Source organism: Eublepharis macularius, chromosome 2 (genome assembly GCF_028583425.1).
Source record: "Eublepharis macularius isolate TG4126 chromosome 2, MPM_Emac_v1.0, whole genome shotgun sequence".
NCBI classification, from domain to species: domain Eukaryota; kingdom Metazoa; phylum Chordata; class Lepidosauria; order Squamata; family Eublepharidae; genus Eublepharis; species Eublepharis macularius.
In genome coordinates, this window is record NC_072791.1 from 128,396,669 (window position 1) to 128,413,797 (window position 17,129).

Consider the following 17,129-nt stretch of genomic DNA (forward strand, 5'->3'; position numbering starts at 1 on the left):
GGAGTATACTAATTATTAATACCTTGGGCTTTATTAGGGAAAGTGCAGCCAAAACTAACTAAATAAATAGAACGGCTAATCTGATTCCCCAACCCTACACACACACATTTTAAAGCAGCTGGCCATAGGTTAGATCCAAACAACCATGAGCAAACTGATCTTCCCTCCCTGTTATTTCCCCTGAGCTCTCCAAAATATTGTTCTTGGGGTCAGGTGACCTCTGGAATAATGTGGGGTGTAATATGATGAAAATAACACCCCTTCCACAAAATAAAAGCAATTCTGGATCCTGGTTATAGAAAGAAGACAAATCAAACACAGCATTTCCAGATGAGTTGGTTCAAAATGGGGGGCGAGGGAGTGCTTTGGTTATGAAATTTGGCAAGGCATTGTAAATACTTTCTTTTTGAAATAAAAAGTATTCAATTAAAACACAGCACTTGCTTTGTAAACTTGCCAAAAACAGTGTTTTGGCTAATTTGGCCTCAAAAGTTACAGGAGCTAAATCCAAGTACAAAGACAAAACGAATGCAATATACAACCTTGAGGTATCTCCCAATCATTAGTGGAGCCTAGGGATCAGAGGGGGAAAAGGCCCTGCACCACACATTAACCAAGTTTCTTTGGTGTTATGGAACTAATAAACAGTAGTTGTAAACTCAAAGGGTAAGAGGCTATGAACTGTTGTGGGTATGGGGTGTATGGGGTAAAGAGCAATGTTCCCTCTAAGCTTTGCAGTGTTGTGAGCTAAAAATCTACTTTGTGAGCTGAAACAACAACTTTTATTAAAGTTTTGAATGCACCTCCTTTAAAAAAAAATTACAATCAAATTGTTTTGATTACAACCAAAACAATTTAGCAATAAAAGCCATTAGGTGAAAGGGCCACAAAAATCAGAGTATACTTATGTATAAAAATGGATATGTCCATGCTGATTACAAAGGGGTAGTTGTATTAGTCTATTGCTACAAAATAAAGCAGACACGCAATGGCACCTTAAAGACTAGCACGTTTATTTCAAGATGAGCTTTTGTGAGTCAATGCTTCCTTCTTCAGCCTCCTTCTGCACCAAGGCCAAGTTAAATGACGCCTTCACCATGGTGGCGGCTGAGAGGCTACCTCCTCTCTTCAGCTCTCTCGGGCTGAGGGAATCCTAGAGATTTCAGGCTGCATGGGTCAGGCCAGACCCGATCAGTCAGCTCTGCTCTGTTCCCCAGCTAGAGAGCCAGCAGTGGCTGGAGGCGCTCTCTGGCACCACCCTGGGGGCCAAACCAGCCACAGCCAGGAAGGGAGGAGAGAAGTGGGATGAGGCTCCATCCCTATAGGGCCCACCTGCAGATGCTGGCTGACTGGGAGGGCGGGGCCGCCTGAGGGTTAGATTCTGTGAGCTACATCTGAGAAGCTGTGAGCGGAGGAGTCAGGATCTGTGAGCGATTGCTCACGTGCTCACATTAGTGGGAACACTGGTAAAGAGGCAACATTATTGCAAGACTGGTCAACTCCATGTAAATTATGTTTTTATGAATGATGTGTGAATGGTTTGCATAGGATTGTATGAATGCTGGAGGTAAGAACTGTGCATGCAAAGATGTGCATGAAGAAGGGGTAAGTGTGTAAATGGGTAATATGATATGTGTGATTGTGAATCGATTGTTGTACAAACCAGGTATTGCAGCTGCTGAATCAGTTATCTATAAATTACACTTAAAAACAGGATCAAGAGAAACTTTCAATAGCATTCATTTCAATCATTCCCTTCTTGAATGTACTTAGTTTCTCTTCCAGGTAACAGGCCAAAAATAATGTGTGAGCATTCTGTATAACAGAATAGGTCAGCAGGGTGCAAAATCCTATTCTGTAATTTAAAGCACTTATACACATATTACACTTTTCATTCCTACTTTCAAAAATAGAGACATCAAACTGATTGACACAGCGACAACTTAATAGAGTTATTAATAAAAATAGAGTCCTGGTGAAACTTTCTATTGTTTTCTTTGAATTAAAAGTACACTTTTTCTAATATAATAGTGCTGCTTAATTATCTAAAATATATGCCTACTTACAGTATTCTTTGGATAACTTCACAATTAAACATGCATGTTGAATGTACACATATAATGACCAAATGAACAATGGTACTGTTGATTATGAATATATTTTATTAATATATTTGGGATGTACCATTACATTTCTGTGGAAAAATTTCTGCCCCACATCTTTTTTTGCTTCTGATTCCAAAGATGTGATGAAAGTTAGAAGGTAGTGAAAGACCAGTCAAGGACAAATGAGCTGAAACTTCATCCAGACATGTTGGAAGTGTTGTAAATTAGAACTAACACTAATATGGTAATAGGGGTTCAACCCGTCCTGCGTGAGGTTGTATTCACCCTGAAAGATCAGACATGCAATCTTGAGTCTTCACTGTCCTAGACAGTGGTGGAAAAGAAGTGCCTTATATCAGCTTAGGGTGGGTTACCAGATAAGGCCGTTCCTGGAGAAAGCTGAACTGCCCACTGGCAGGCTGGATCACTGCAATGCTATCTTTGAAGATGGTCTGGAAATATCTTTATTTTTCCATGGAAAATTTCCATTTGTAAAGATTTATTGCTCCATAAGACTAATAACAAGTAATGGATGCCATTGCCAATACAATATTATGCAAGCAGGCAGATTTGCTCCCTCACCACATGTAACTGCTAAGTGTTCTCCCCTCCCCATGGTGCTAAGGGCCCTCTCTGTACATTTCCCATCAACAGGGTGAAATGCTGTGCACTCGAAGCATGCAAGTCAGAGATCTCAGAGCAGAGTCCTGTGTTGCTTGCCCTATCATCTGAGCTATGGGGCATCTTGGCTCAGGTTTATGTGGGGGGGGGGCTGTGATTGGATGCAGGGCAGGATCCCCACTGGGAAGGGGTGTGAATTGCTGTGTCCATAGTGGGCTTCTTGTGCTATGCTTGGTTTGCGGGCTGGACTTTGCCAGGAGGGAAGAACACATTTTATTTTTCTGTTGCATGGGTGCCTATGGGCCACAATGCAATTTTTGATGGTGTAACTTTATGACAGTTCTGGAGGGTGGTCCCAGAATGGGACAGATTAGGGAGCTGACGAACACCTGTCACACCCCTGGGCCCACCCCTTCCCCTGCTGGCACAGAGGGTTGCACCAGTAGCAGAGATCACAGATATGGTAGTATAAGGGCTGGCCAGCTCCCTGAGGACTTTCACCCATTCCCTCAGGATTGCACTGAATGCAACTTACATTGTTTTCCATTTTATCTTCATAACAGCCCTGTGAGATAGGTTAAGATGAGAGTGTGTAACTAACCCAAAGTCACTCAGAAGGTTCTATAGTAGAGTGAGATTCAAACCTGGGTCTCCCAGATCCTTGTCTAACATTCAAACCACTACACCAAACTGGTAAACACAAGCTGGAGATAACATTTTGCCAAAATTATTTATATGTATCCTCTCCCATAGTGGAAGGTCTGGTATGGAACAAAAATGTAGTGAAAGTGATGATACAAAGAGTTACAGTGAAAGTGAGGACCCCCGGTGACTGCCATAAAAGAGTTAAATTCTGCTGAAATAGATGAGTGGCCAGTGTCTTCATTTTTTTCCTGAACAATTTAAGGGGAAGTACATACTATACTGTCTTTAATTTTTTACAAGTATTATTTCAACAAAATAATTTCTTCATAAAGCTCTGAATTTGTTTGAAAATAATATTTAGAACATGCTTGATTTTTTTAAATAATCAAATATTTCAGTTCAAGTATATCCTGCAATTGGTGCATAAGAATTAACATGGGATCTTTTAAGTTTTTTACTAAATATAATTAATCATTAAAAATCTTTTTTGTTTGTTTGTTTGCAACTCCAGAGACTATTATAAACCAAAAGGCTGGTTAAAGTTATTATATTATATGAGCATGTTACATGAATGCCTTCTACCAAATCAGGATGAAAAAAATCAGCATAAAAATGCTCAATCAAGTTATGCTCTGTTTAGGACATCAGAAAGTTTTCCAGGGGGAAAAAATTCAGTTCAGTTTCTTCCAGAAAACTGATTATGATTTGATGCTAAAGAGAAAAAAAGCCAAGTAGCATCAAGTACTGATAGTCAGTCCACATCTCTGGATAATTTCTCTCTACAACAGCATGGAGAATAGAGTGGAACCTTCTAACACGTCATAATCCAACAACCAACAAGTAGAAAAAAGAAGGGTTCCTTATCCATGCCACCTTCTGCTACCTACCCTTTATAAAGAGCTAGAATCAACACAAAACTGTGTTTCCTCTGCCCATCCTAGTTAAGTTGGTTCAGAAGGATATCATGGCTTAATTAACAAAGAATAACTAGGAATGTACTTGTTCTATCAACTAACTGTTGGGTGACCAAGGTATTTTTTTGCACCATAACTCGATCTGAACACAGATTGAAAGGCTCTAGATAATTAGATGAAACCATAACTCTATGTAACAACACAGGTTGAGCCTAGATGAAATCCCAGGTCTGAACACCAAGCATCTCCCAACAAAAAGTTGGAAGGAACCCCTATACATGAGAAAGTACCATACGGACTAATCAGAGGTAATAACAAATGGGGCAAATTTCACTATTTAGCTAATTGCTTGCTTTTCACATGCCTCAAACCTTGTCATTTTGCCTAATCTCCTTTGTCTCATCTGCCCACGCCTGTCTCATTTGGTTGTTTGTCAGTGCCAGCTGCTTATTATTCTCACTGATCTTCCTTCCCTCGCCCCATCATGCAGCCCAAGTATGTGATTTAGCAAACAAGCGGTTATTTGTAGTGGTACGTGGTCAGCAGAAGACTGTACTTGTGGAGGAGAGGTTCAGACCCCTTTTATCTCTTTACTGTAGATCCCTTATTTGCATTGCTGCTTGTCCACACAGTCCCACAATCCCAGGAATCAACTTTCTGGAAGTCAAAGGAGTGGAGAACACGATGAAAATATGTTCTCTCCTGATGATTGCTGGATCCAAGCCATTATCTTTTGTCTCCTTCCATTTATTTTAATTTGGATTTGCATATTGATTCATTCAGTTAAAATGATAATAATCAAGTGAAAATTTAATAAAACTAATTTCATTTGTGCTTCAGAAGGCTTAGCAATAATTATTCCCTTGTCTTATTAGCTGAACAGATGTCTTTTACATTATTTGTTTCTCAAATAAAGTGACTGCACATTTTGTTTAGCCATTAAATACTATCAAATCATTACATGTAGATATTGCCCATTTCACAATGTATCACTTAAGAGCTTATGCTTCACAAAATTAGTGTTGTTCTTAATCAACAATAATTACATGGATTTTTTTTCTATTTCCCATTCTATTTTTCTGTTATTGGAAAAATACATTATGTATTTGACAAATACTTGAAAGAGGCTGAACCATGTATATATTCATTCATACCCCTGCGGTTTAACCATGTCCACCTACTTTTGAGAATGAATATATAAGAAGGATCCATTTGAGAAACATTTAAGTACATGCTGTATGTACTTAAATGCAGTAAGCGCGAACGCTAGACTTACCAGGCAGACAGTTTGCTGCCGCGGGCGGGGAGGCAGGACAGAGCATGGCGGCTGCCATGTTGACTCGCCCAGCATTCCCTGGGCGATCTGGCAGCCAATGAAATTCAAATCCCAGCCACCCAATCAGAGGCAGCCGGGGGATGAACAGCCAGGGGGCGGGTTTTGATGCCAGACGTCGGAGGGGGGGAAGCAGTCTTCCCTCTGGTCCGGCAGTTTTGTATTTAAACTGCTGCCACCCCGTGCTGCCACACCTTGCTCCTGGCTGCTAAATCCCACCCACTCCCTCTTTTCGTGTTGCATTGCTTTCCCTGTCACAACTTTCGTGGTGGTTGGTCATTGGATCGGATCTTTTTGGGGGAGAACAAGGACTGCATGCCCAGGTTCCCCATTAAGGGGATTCCCATAAGGAATCTTGGGAGTGAGTGATGGAGGTGCATGCCCAGCTCAAAGGCTTCCGGGGCACACTCCCAGGTGGCAGGGGAATCATGCAGGGGTGTACACCCACATGATCTCCCCCTTTAATGCCACTCGTTGGTTCCCCCCCTCAGCTGGGGTCTGAGGGGGAAGGGATCATCGGCTGGGAGGCAGGTCAGCCGATGTTTTGGGGGGATCTGATCCAAAGGGGGATGATCTCCCCCTTTAATGCCACTCGTTGGTTCCCCCCACCCTCAGCTGGGGTCTGAGGGGGGAGGGGTCATCGGCTGGGAGACAGGTCAGCCGATGTTTTGGGGGGATCCGACCCACATGACTGCCAATGCTCCTACTTGCTGTATTCAATAAAGTTGTGGCCTATTTTCTCTCCTATCAAGTGTATAGTCTGAGTTTGTCGCCTTGCCTCCTCCTTCCTTCTCACCTTCAGGAGAAGGCTGCAAGTGCATTTGAGAAACATTAACAAACACGCAGTAAAAATTACTTTACATTGTTTGATATTTATTAGTGGGCCACTGAAATTATGGTTTGCCAAGGAAGAAACTTCTTGGAGATCTGTTAATACACGTCAGAAGAGTTGATAATATTGACAAGATCGGGTTTTTTTTTCTGACTGTTACAAGTGTAATACTTCTAGAGTGGCCAGATTTGCTGTACAGTCCAGAAGACAGGATACCAGCTCCAGTGGCCTGAACCTTCCCACTGGCCATATTGGATAAAAAGACTATAAGGAGTTTTCCCCTTCCTGTTTGCCAGATATTTCCAGCATGTTCATTGCTAATCTTACATTTCCTCTTGCACTTTCTATAGATTCTTATAGGGTAAAATGAAAAGTCTATAGTTTTTCCTTACGCCATAACTAATTACTTTGGCCCACATACTTCCAACTTTATTTCCTTTACTTACTTGATATCCCAGCAGTGTTTCAATTTCTGAGCTGCCCTCCAACTGTTTGTTCCTTTCACTCTCGACAGGCTCCTGTATAATTTCAGCTAATTATTACAAACTAGTCAGCTCCTCATTCACCTCACGGACCACTACAGTCATCTTCATCACCCCCCCCCCCCACACACACACACACTGACAAGTCTATAGCACATCTTCTGGGTCAGCTTATAGCTGCTGATCAAGCAAGACTTTCACTTCTACATGCACAGTCTCCAAACTCTCCTTTTTGACTGTTGCACAATGCCCCTCCCTTCATACACAAGCACACAGATAAGATTCTACCATCCAGACATGCCCCCTGAATCACAACAGAAGAAAGTGTAACTTTTTAAAAGCTAATATAGCTGAATATAAAGTATACTGTGGATAGGCACATAGCATAAGTGGGCAGGAAATGCACTAAAATAATACCCAATCTGGCTGAAGTAGGTCTATTTGTCACTAAGCAACCTGGGAAAGGAAACGTGTGATGAAAGGAGATGTAATGTGCTTTCTGTTGCATTCATTCTTTTATTTGTTTCCAAGAATTTTCACAGGAGTTAATTAAGTTGTATTTGAGGATATAAATCTAATATGCTCAATGCCTATTTGGTCACTAGTGATGTCTTCTTTATTTAGAGTATTTATTGCTGCTTTTCCATGCATATGCTCTGTATTCTATGATGAAATACAAATATTATAATAATTGAGCAGCAGGGACAGAAAAACTCCCGCTGTGATGGCTTGATCCATAAGACAATCGGTCCTGGACATTAACACTGGGAAAGGAATTAGTAGCCATTGGGAGGCAGTTTTCAGTAATATCTCTATTTCACTTAATGTATGGCCTAGCTCTTAGTAATACTTGCATACTCCCTGGGCAACATTCCATTTGTTTAATAGTTTTTCCAACCAGTGAATACTGCAAATGGCAGTTCCTAAGAACACAAGTCTTTCAAGGACATCACCTAAAATACCTTCCTGAATCATATATTTAATTCTGATCTGGAATCTACAGTGTAGATTTTAAAAATCCAGAATGGAGCCATAGGGTTGTCAGGTCCCCTTACCCTCCTGTTGGGGGTGGGGGGAGACCTGGCACTTACTCTGGTTCTCATCATGCACATGCAAAGTGCATGTGCGCTCCCAGCAGATACAGTCGTGGCCAGTGGGAGTGTACCTGGCCCAGGAGATTTTTTCCCTGCCAGGCCCATTCCCTGGGCCTGTTCGTGGCCAGATGAGTGGCAGCACGGGACAGAGGCAGGGAGCAAGGTATCCCCCGCCTCCACCAGGGGACCTGGAAGCCCAGGCACAGACAGGCAGGGGCATTTCTCTAAAACACAAGGGAAGTCCCAGGTATGAGAGAGAGACAGATGGACAGACAAAAAGAAAGAAAGATCCTTTTAAAAATTGTGGGATTAAAACAAAACACAATATTTTCATCAATAAGCAGATAACACCCATCTCTATTTCACACTTTCTGCCAATCCCTGGGAGGCTGTAGAAACCCTGAGCCAGTGCCTGGAGGCAGTTTTGCAGTGGATGTGGGCTAATAAACTGAAGTTTAATTCTGACAAGATGAAAATTCTTCTGGTGAGCAGAAGGTCTGACCCAGATGTCATCTCTTCTGGATGGGTGAGGGAGGAGGGCCTTGAGAGCTGTGCACAGGTCCTGGACCACCACTGGCCCAAATGAGTTCAAAAGCAGGCAAGATGGGGCACAGCTGCAGCAAGAAAAGCAGAGAAGGCTGCCAAGGCTGGAACAAGGGAAGTCATAGTTGCAGGCAACTTGCTCAAGGAAAGAGCACAGACAGCTCTCCAGGAAATGAAAGTCTTTGGAACTGGAGTAAGAGAGGACAGGCAACAGAGAACAACACCAAGCAGAGCTGCTCTCTAGGTAAGGTGAGGCAGCATGCAGGCTTCAGATCTAGGGAAGGGACTGCAAATTCAAATTAAGGAACAATATTCTCCAGCTGTGTGTGAAAGGGAATAAATAAATGGCTCACAGCAGCTGATGATGAGGGTAGGCAAAGGGGGGAACTCTGTGATGGGTGTTTCTGCTCCCTGAGGCACCGCTGAACCCAAGTGTGACAGTGGATTGCACTCCCATTGAAGGAAGCGATCCATAGCCTGGGATGCTCATGGACCCAGGCCTACTGCTGGATAAGCAGGTGATAGCTGTGATCAAGTGTGCCTTTACTAGCTATAAATGGTTAGCCAGCTGCAGCCTTTCCTGAGCAGAAAAGATCTGGCCCCTGTGAGGCACGTCCTGGTTACATCTACATTAGATTACTACAATGAGATCTACATGGAGCTACCCTTGAAAACTATTCAGAAACTTCAATTGGTGTTCTCCAGAGAGCCCTTCATTCAGCAGACCATCATCCCCAGCCCCAGGAGCTTAGTCTTGCTTCAAACAGGGCCAGGGCCTTTTCAACCCCGACACCAACCTGGTGGAACTCTATAGAGACTTGGACCTGGCAGGATCTACTAACCTTCTGCCTTCCTGCAAGATGGAATTGTTCTGCCAGGCATACGCTGGTTGAGGTAAGCATCCTCCTTTAATTGGCCTCCCAACGGGGGGATGGATATGATCCCTCCTGGTCTGCTCAACATCAAGCAGCTTGCCACCTGCCCCCATAGGTTTCTTTTATATAGAGGTTGCGCAATAAGGATACCACAATGGGGGGGGCGTGGCGAGGGTACCTTCAGGGCCAGACGCATGCTGAGAGAGCTCTGTCCCTCCCGACTCCCAAACCTTCATTAAACAGCACACAAAGAAACAAGATTGAAAAAAAAATGCATAAGCTGTCACAAAAAAAGAGGAAAAACAACTCCAAAGTGACAAGGAACCTACAGACGTTTTTTCCGACTGTTAAAGAGGCGGTGCTAGCAGACGGCAGCGGGGAAGAAATATCCAAAATGGCGGGCAGTCTTTTTAACGACGCCACAGAAAAGGTAAATCAAAACGAAATAGTTTTAAGCCCGCAGCTAGCAAAACTGAGACAGGACATTATTCTGCATATGACTAATCTAATCAACCCGATGACTAAACAGCTTACCGAAATAAAGCTTGACTTGCAAACTGTTAAGCAAAAAGCCGAGAAAGCTTTAGACTCTAGTTTGCAGTCTCAGAAGGATGTAATTGTTATGCAAAAAACAATTGAAATTCAACAGGACAGAATCCTTACGCTTGAGGTTACAGCCAGGAAAAATTGCCTTAAGCTAAGGGGGCTTGATGTATCAAGTACCCAAAATGAAGATCTCACAATGCTCCATTCAAAGTGGCTTGCAAAATATTTCAAACTGGAAAATGAAACAGCCCCGCTCAGAACTAATGCTTACCGAGTTGGCAGAGTATTACAAGCTAAAAGTAAAATGACTCCAAGAGACATTATTATTGAAATACCAAATCAAAGCATAAGAAGGAAAATATTGGAAGAAGCAAGATTAAAAGGATCAATACCATATGAAGGCATGCCAGTCTATGTATTTGTGGATCTCCCAAAAGAAGCTCTTGCTAAAAGAAAAGAATTAAAGCCTATAACTGAAGTGCTACGAAAGACCAATACTCGCTATAAATGGCTAAATTACACTAAGCTTTTGGTGATATATCGTGGAAAGCATTATGTTGCTACAGACACAAACACAGAAATGGATCTTTTAAATTCTATTGAGCTGGAAATTCCTATGGAAAGAGTAATGAAGAAATCCAATAAGAAAAGGAAATCAGTTGACCTGCTTTCACCACAGAAAGGAAGCAAGATTCCTATCAGGCATATTTGATGTCCTCGTTTATGCCTACAAGAACTTTAGGAAGAAATTTAAGCATATTGTGTGTGTGTGTGTGTGTGTGTGTGTGTGTGTGTGTGTGTGTGTGTGTGTGTGTGTGAGAGAGAGAGAGAGAGAGAGAGAGAGAGAGAGAGAGAGAAGGTTTGGGGGAAGGGAGGTTACAGTCCTCTCAGCTCTATAGTTACAGTCCTCTCAGCTTTATAGCTCTACCTGTTTGGGGGGGTGGTTTAAGTAGTGTACCCAAAATTGGTGTGCTAAGTAACACACTAATTCAGTAGAGCTATACATATAGCTAATAGATATTAATATATTAATATTATATACTTTGATTATCAATCAAGATGCAAGGTTTACTTTTATGCAAAGGGGTAGTGAGGGTTAGGGAGGGGGTGGGAAAGGGGTAGTGATGGTTAGGGAGGGGGTGGGTAGGTAGTTTAGGAAGTATATAATTAGTATTATGATTCAATAAATAAACATCTGAATAAAATATTTACAAGTTAAGTGGTTAAAGTAGATTTCAAAGAGTAAAAAGGTAAAAAGATTGGCTTACATATAAATCATTGTAGGTATTGTTAACAGTCAAAGATAACATAGAAATTTATGTTGGGAAAAATAATGATCTGTATAATAAGGAATATTTTTTTTAAATATGCCATTCATCTATTTGTTAAATCTATCTTCAGATGTAATGTGGAAAATTTCTCTCATTGTTATGGTTATAATACTATTGTTAAATGTTACTTTATTTGCTTAATACTAAAAAAAAAATGAGGATACCACAATGTTTTTACTGAAGCATTTTAATTTTTATGCTGCCTGTTTTATATTTCTTCTGTGATCTGTTCTGAGCCTGGCTTTAGGGAGAGTGTAATAAATAAATAAATAAATAAAGTTGCAGCCAGGATGTTGACTGGAGTGAGTGATAGAGAATATATCTCTTCAGTATTGGCCCAGCTACATTGGCTCCCAATCTGTTTCCTGGCACAATGGTGTTGACCACCATACCTGAAGAGCTGCCTACTCCCTTATGAATCTTTCCAACTACTATGATCATCTTCTGGGGCACTGCTTCAAATGTCTCTGCCTTGTGAGATTAGGCAGGTAGCAACCTGGTCGAGGGCCTTCTTTAGTTACGGCACTAAAACTTTGGAACTCCTTCTCCAGGAACAGTTATCTGTCACCTTCTGTTTCCATCTTCTGCCAGCAGGTGAAGACTTCTTTGTTTTGTCTGGCATTCCCTCAGTAATCCTTCCTTTTTGCCCCATGTTTTAATAGTTTTTTTATTTTAGCCATGATTTTAATGATGTGTTTTTATTTGGTTTTAAATACATGTTTTTATTATGTGTATTTTTAGTCTGTTCGTTTCAAGTAGAAAGCAGGGTATAAATTTTGCAAAATAAATGAATAATAGAAACAACACCTAAAAAAACACAACAATATTGTCACACCATGTCTGAGAGCCAAGCTACAAGTGACGAATGACACTTTAACAGCAAGTGAACAGACTCACGTGTATTCCTCCCTGTTCACTTGCACTCCACTTGATCATGTAGTGAACAAGGAGGAATACACGTGAGTCTGTTCACTTGCTGTTCAAGTGTCATTCATCTCTTGTAGCTTGGCCCTGAGTTTCTGTAAATCAGAGAAGAGGCAGGAAGCAGGGATGAACTGGGAGGCCAAAAGAGCCCTGGAAAGGGACCCTCCATCTCTTCTTTCATATTATGTGATGGAGGGAGGACTTGCGGGCGCTAGTCCATGATTATTGCCAGGGTTCCCTGTTGTCCACCAGTGGCAGGCAAACTCCTGGCAGCTTGCCCTGTGGCCTGCCAATTGCCAGTGACACCAATGAGGTGTCAAGCTGCATGGTGATCACTCACCACCAGCAGACAACCTGGGCAAGCATGAAGATGGCATGCTCCCAGCAGGACATGCTTTGCGGGGTCCAATTTTGACCAAAGCGGGTTGAACTGGCCCTCTGCAAAGCACAGAAGCATTTCTACCACCAGTGCAATGACATCAGTTCTAGAAGTGAAATCATTATGCCAGTGCTGGGAGCACACACATTCAAAGATCATTCTCCCAGTGAATACAGCCCCCCCCCCCCAGCCAAGAGGTATAGGAACCTGGGATCCCTAATCATTGGGCTGTTCGCTACAGTACTTATATGACTCAGTCAAGCCTGGTTAGAGCTCCCAGTACACCAGTGGGGGCAGAGAATCTCCTATTCCCAGCTTCTGCCCCCTTCTGCCTCTTACCAGGCAGGGGCAGGGGAAGGTTCAGAGAATGGGCCCAGGAGCTCTTGAGCGTGCTCCCGTGTGCTCCAGAGTCTTTGTTGTCACACAGGGAATGACGTCATTCCTGGCGCAACAACGAAGGCTTTGAAGCATGAGAGTGTTCCTCCCCACAATACCACTCCCCTGTCCCCTGGTTTGGACCCCAGGGGACCTGGCAACCCTAGGCCTGGTAGTAGTCACTATGGTATTTATTCAGGCAACTCACAATCACATGACTTTCCTGGGTCCAGTGGCACCAGGAGCAGTACAACTCCGGCAGGCCCAGTGGCAGCATGACTTGCCAGAAAACTTCTTGTCATGCACCTGACTTGGACCCATTGGCAGCCACCATACAACTTGTGTGACTTGGCCAGGCCTACATAACTCATCCAAGTGATTTGATGCTGCATGACATTTGCAACTTGTCTCTATTTTTCCCAGGGAGAAGCTGCCAAAGGGAACAAAGGAGGGAAGGCTAAGAGGCAATGTGATGCAGTGGTCAGAATGGCAGAGTACAATCTGGGATAGCAAGGAAGTTTGCTTTGCCCAGCAAACTGTCTCTCAGCTCAGTGGAGAAGAGGAAAACCATGTAAACTGCTTTGCATTCCCTTTGGGGAGAAAGGCGAGTATGCAGTAAATAAATAACAAATAAAGCTGAAGATTGTGGGCGGGGGGCAAATAAAAGACAGGTAAGGTGGGTTGGTGGAAAGAAGGAAGCAGAAAGAGGGGAGAAGATATGAGGGCTGCCAGGATGATGGAAAGAGGTAATAAAGTGTAGAGGGGGAGGGTAGGTAAAAATGAGGTCTCCCCCTCAAGTCTTTGACAGTTCCTCATTTATTATATCTAACGCTGAACACAGGAATAGATGCAGATTGTTAAATTTACAAATTAGGACCATGTACATTCTAAAAACTTGGTGGAACTGCCAGCTTTGCAGAAAAGTCTTAAAATGTAATGTAATACAATAAATAGGAAGGATGACTAAAGTAAAATAAAATGTTGAGATCTCACATGATTTACTGATGAGATCTCAGCAACGTTTTTGGACTGTCTAGTGCCAGGTAACTCTGGCAGTCCAAAATTATCACTTCTGCTTCACTTTAACACTAGAGGTGAAGGAGGATTGTTGGTCAAGCAAGATAAGGCAAAGGAAGAAGGGATGGGAGGGAGAGAGGAAAGAAAAATGGAGCAAAAGGGAAGAAATTATGACAGGAGGGAATAAAAAAAGCAGGAAAAACAGACATTGCAAGGGGGAAGGAAGGATGAGATAGATGGAAAATGGTGGGGGGAGGGGTTAAACAAGGAAATAAGTGAGTGGGAGGGAAGTAACCAGCAAAGGGAGCAAGTCTGTGGGAGCTGTGAGGGAAAATAAGGGAAAACAAAAGTAGTTTGGGCAGGATATTCAGCTAAGGGAATAAGTTCCCCCCAGGTAAGGTCCCCAAGGGTCCATTACTTGTTTTGTTTATTTCTGTGTTTTGCACAGAAATGTCACCAATTATATATCTTGTTTGTCATGGTCTTTTAACACATGATGTACAAATGTTTGCCTTTGTGTGTGTGTGTGTGTGTGTGTGTGTGTGTGTGTGTGTGTGTGTGTCTGTGTCTGCTGATGGAGACTTCCATTTATGCATCTGATAAAGTGAATGCCAGTCCACAAAAGCTTATGCTTCAATAAATCTTTTAGTCTGTAAGGTATCACACCAGTACTTTTTTGTATCTTTCTTGAAATGCCCACTTTTTTAAGGACTATTATCTCCGGTGCAGCATTTGTAGTTCATCTGCTTAGAGTCACACCTCAACATTAAGCTTATGTGATAGATGTCATACTGACATCAGAGCCATTAAGGTTTTATAAATAAAATTTAATTTGAATATGAATATTACTATAATACTATAATAGTAGTCAGCATATGCAGGATTGAATAATGCTATCTAATGGAATAACATTTTCATAATGCATGTATCCATATAATTTTAGAACCTAATGAATGAAAAATGGGGGAAGGAATTTTGAACAAAGCCACAGTATTTGCAACACACATGAAAATGTAACAAAGTAGATGTAATTACATACAATTTCAAAAATCTAAAACATCTGTTGTGAATACTGTTTCCCTTGTATATTTTGTTCAATGACTCATTTGAGTGTGAAAAAAAAATTTATTTGAACACTCAACTTCAAATGAAAATGTTTTCCTCATTAGAAAATCTTGTAGGTAGATGATCTTTACTTAACAAGAGTCATGGAAGGGAGAAATGTGCCATACAAGAAATTGTATGGCACATTTGTATGTCAAATTGCACTAAAACCACCAACGATATGCAGAAAACTAGATAGAAGTAGATCTGTTGCCGAATTTAAGAAATCTCAATTAGAAACAAATAGTTCTGCATTCTGACGTGCAAAATTTTGCAAATGTGCAAAAATATGACTGGTTTGTCTATAAGAGAATATAGTCAAGCTAGCACTACAAAAGTATAACAAAATTACATATATTTATTATAGAGTGTACACAACAACAATTAAATTTTTAAAAAAGATAAAAGTCTGAATATCAGATCGCAAGTAAGTACATACACGATTGTAATATTTCATACACAAAGATAGAGTGCCCAATAACCAATAACAATTATATCCAAATAAATAGTATCACATAGACACTTGATTGAATGCTTAAAAGCAAATGGACCATACTCGTTTCGGCCCTTAAAAGGCCCTCCTCAGTGGTCAATGTATTATTGTGATAAGCTACACACATCCAGGAGTAAATAAATCCAACAATAGTAATACTAAAATTAAAAATTAAAAGCCAGGTGTTGCTGTCTGCAACTGTCAAAGAGAGGAAGAGAAAACAAAATTATTATATATTCAAAACTAGTTGACATGTTTTTATGGAATTTATAAACCAAAGTTTTAATCATTATTATCTTACATGATGTGTGGTTACTAGGATTTATACACAGAACCATGAATTGTGTCTCATAGTAACTTCACCTACACATCTGGCTATTATATTCAATGTTCTAAAAATAAATATACAGTTAAAGCATATATAAATATAAGGTAAGGTAAAGGTAGTCCCCATGAAAATAAAACTGAAATAGGAAGGTGGGGGCATCATGGCATTTCACATGTATTTCTGCAGAGGAGAGTTTTTCACAAAAGGTTAAGTGCAACTTTCTGTAACTGTGGGCAGACCACCTACGGTTTGCTAGCAGCTCTGAACAGGATAATAGTATTCTTGTGTGGGAAGGAAGGAAAATACAACACTAAAAGAACAGACAATCAAGTCAGCTTGTGCATTATTAAAATAGCTTCACAAAACATTTTGACTTCCATTTAGTGACATTTTAATCTAATAAAACTGTCTCACTGATATAAATACCCAACACACTGCTGCCAAATGACTGCTGCATGAAATTAACATGCAAGGCATATAGCAAAAGACCAATTCAAATAAATCTAGTTGGAATTCCATGAGGAATGCAAAGCCCCTTGGAGTAAACATTTGCCAACTCAGCAATTTGAAACGCCTTATACTCTCCTGTATAATAACCAACAGAACCCAAACAAATGCAAAGATGCCAGCACAAGACAAAAATTTAACACTGTTGAGAAGATTAAACATAGTTGTATTTATGAATGAAAAAGGCACACAAGAAATACAAATAAGAAACCCTGGTGCGTTGCTTAGGGATATATATTCATAACAACGCTTTGGAATATTGCCTACCACACAATACCAAGGAAGAGGTATAGCATCAGTGTTGCTAAAGACAATGATCCATTCCACAACATTTCTCCTGTTTTGTCTGTATTATTTATGCCAATAAAGGTTGCTGTGCTCTGTGACAATGATCCAGACAAAAATAAAGTATTGATCAATTTATTTGCAAGGAGCTCAGATTTGCCTAGGTTAAGTGGTTGGGTTGCAAATCAGCATTCTGCTAGTTCAAATCCCACAACTGCCATGAGCTCAGGAGATGGCCTTCAGTAAGCCACTCCTCTCAGCCCCAGCTCCCCAACTGTATTGTGAGGATAATAACACTGATTTTGTTTACTGCTCTGAGTGAGGCATTAATCTGTCTAGAAGAGTGGTGTATGAGTTTAGTTCTTCATCATCTTCGTCATCATTTTTTTAAAGTAA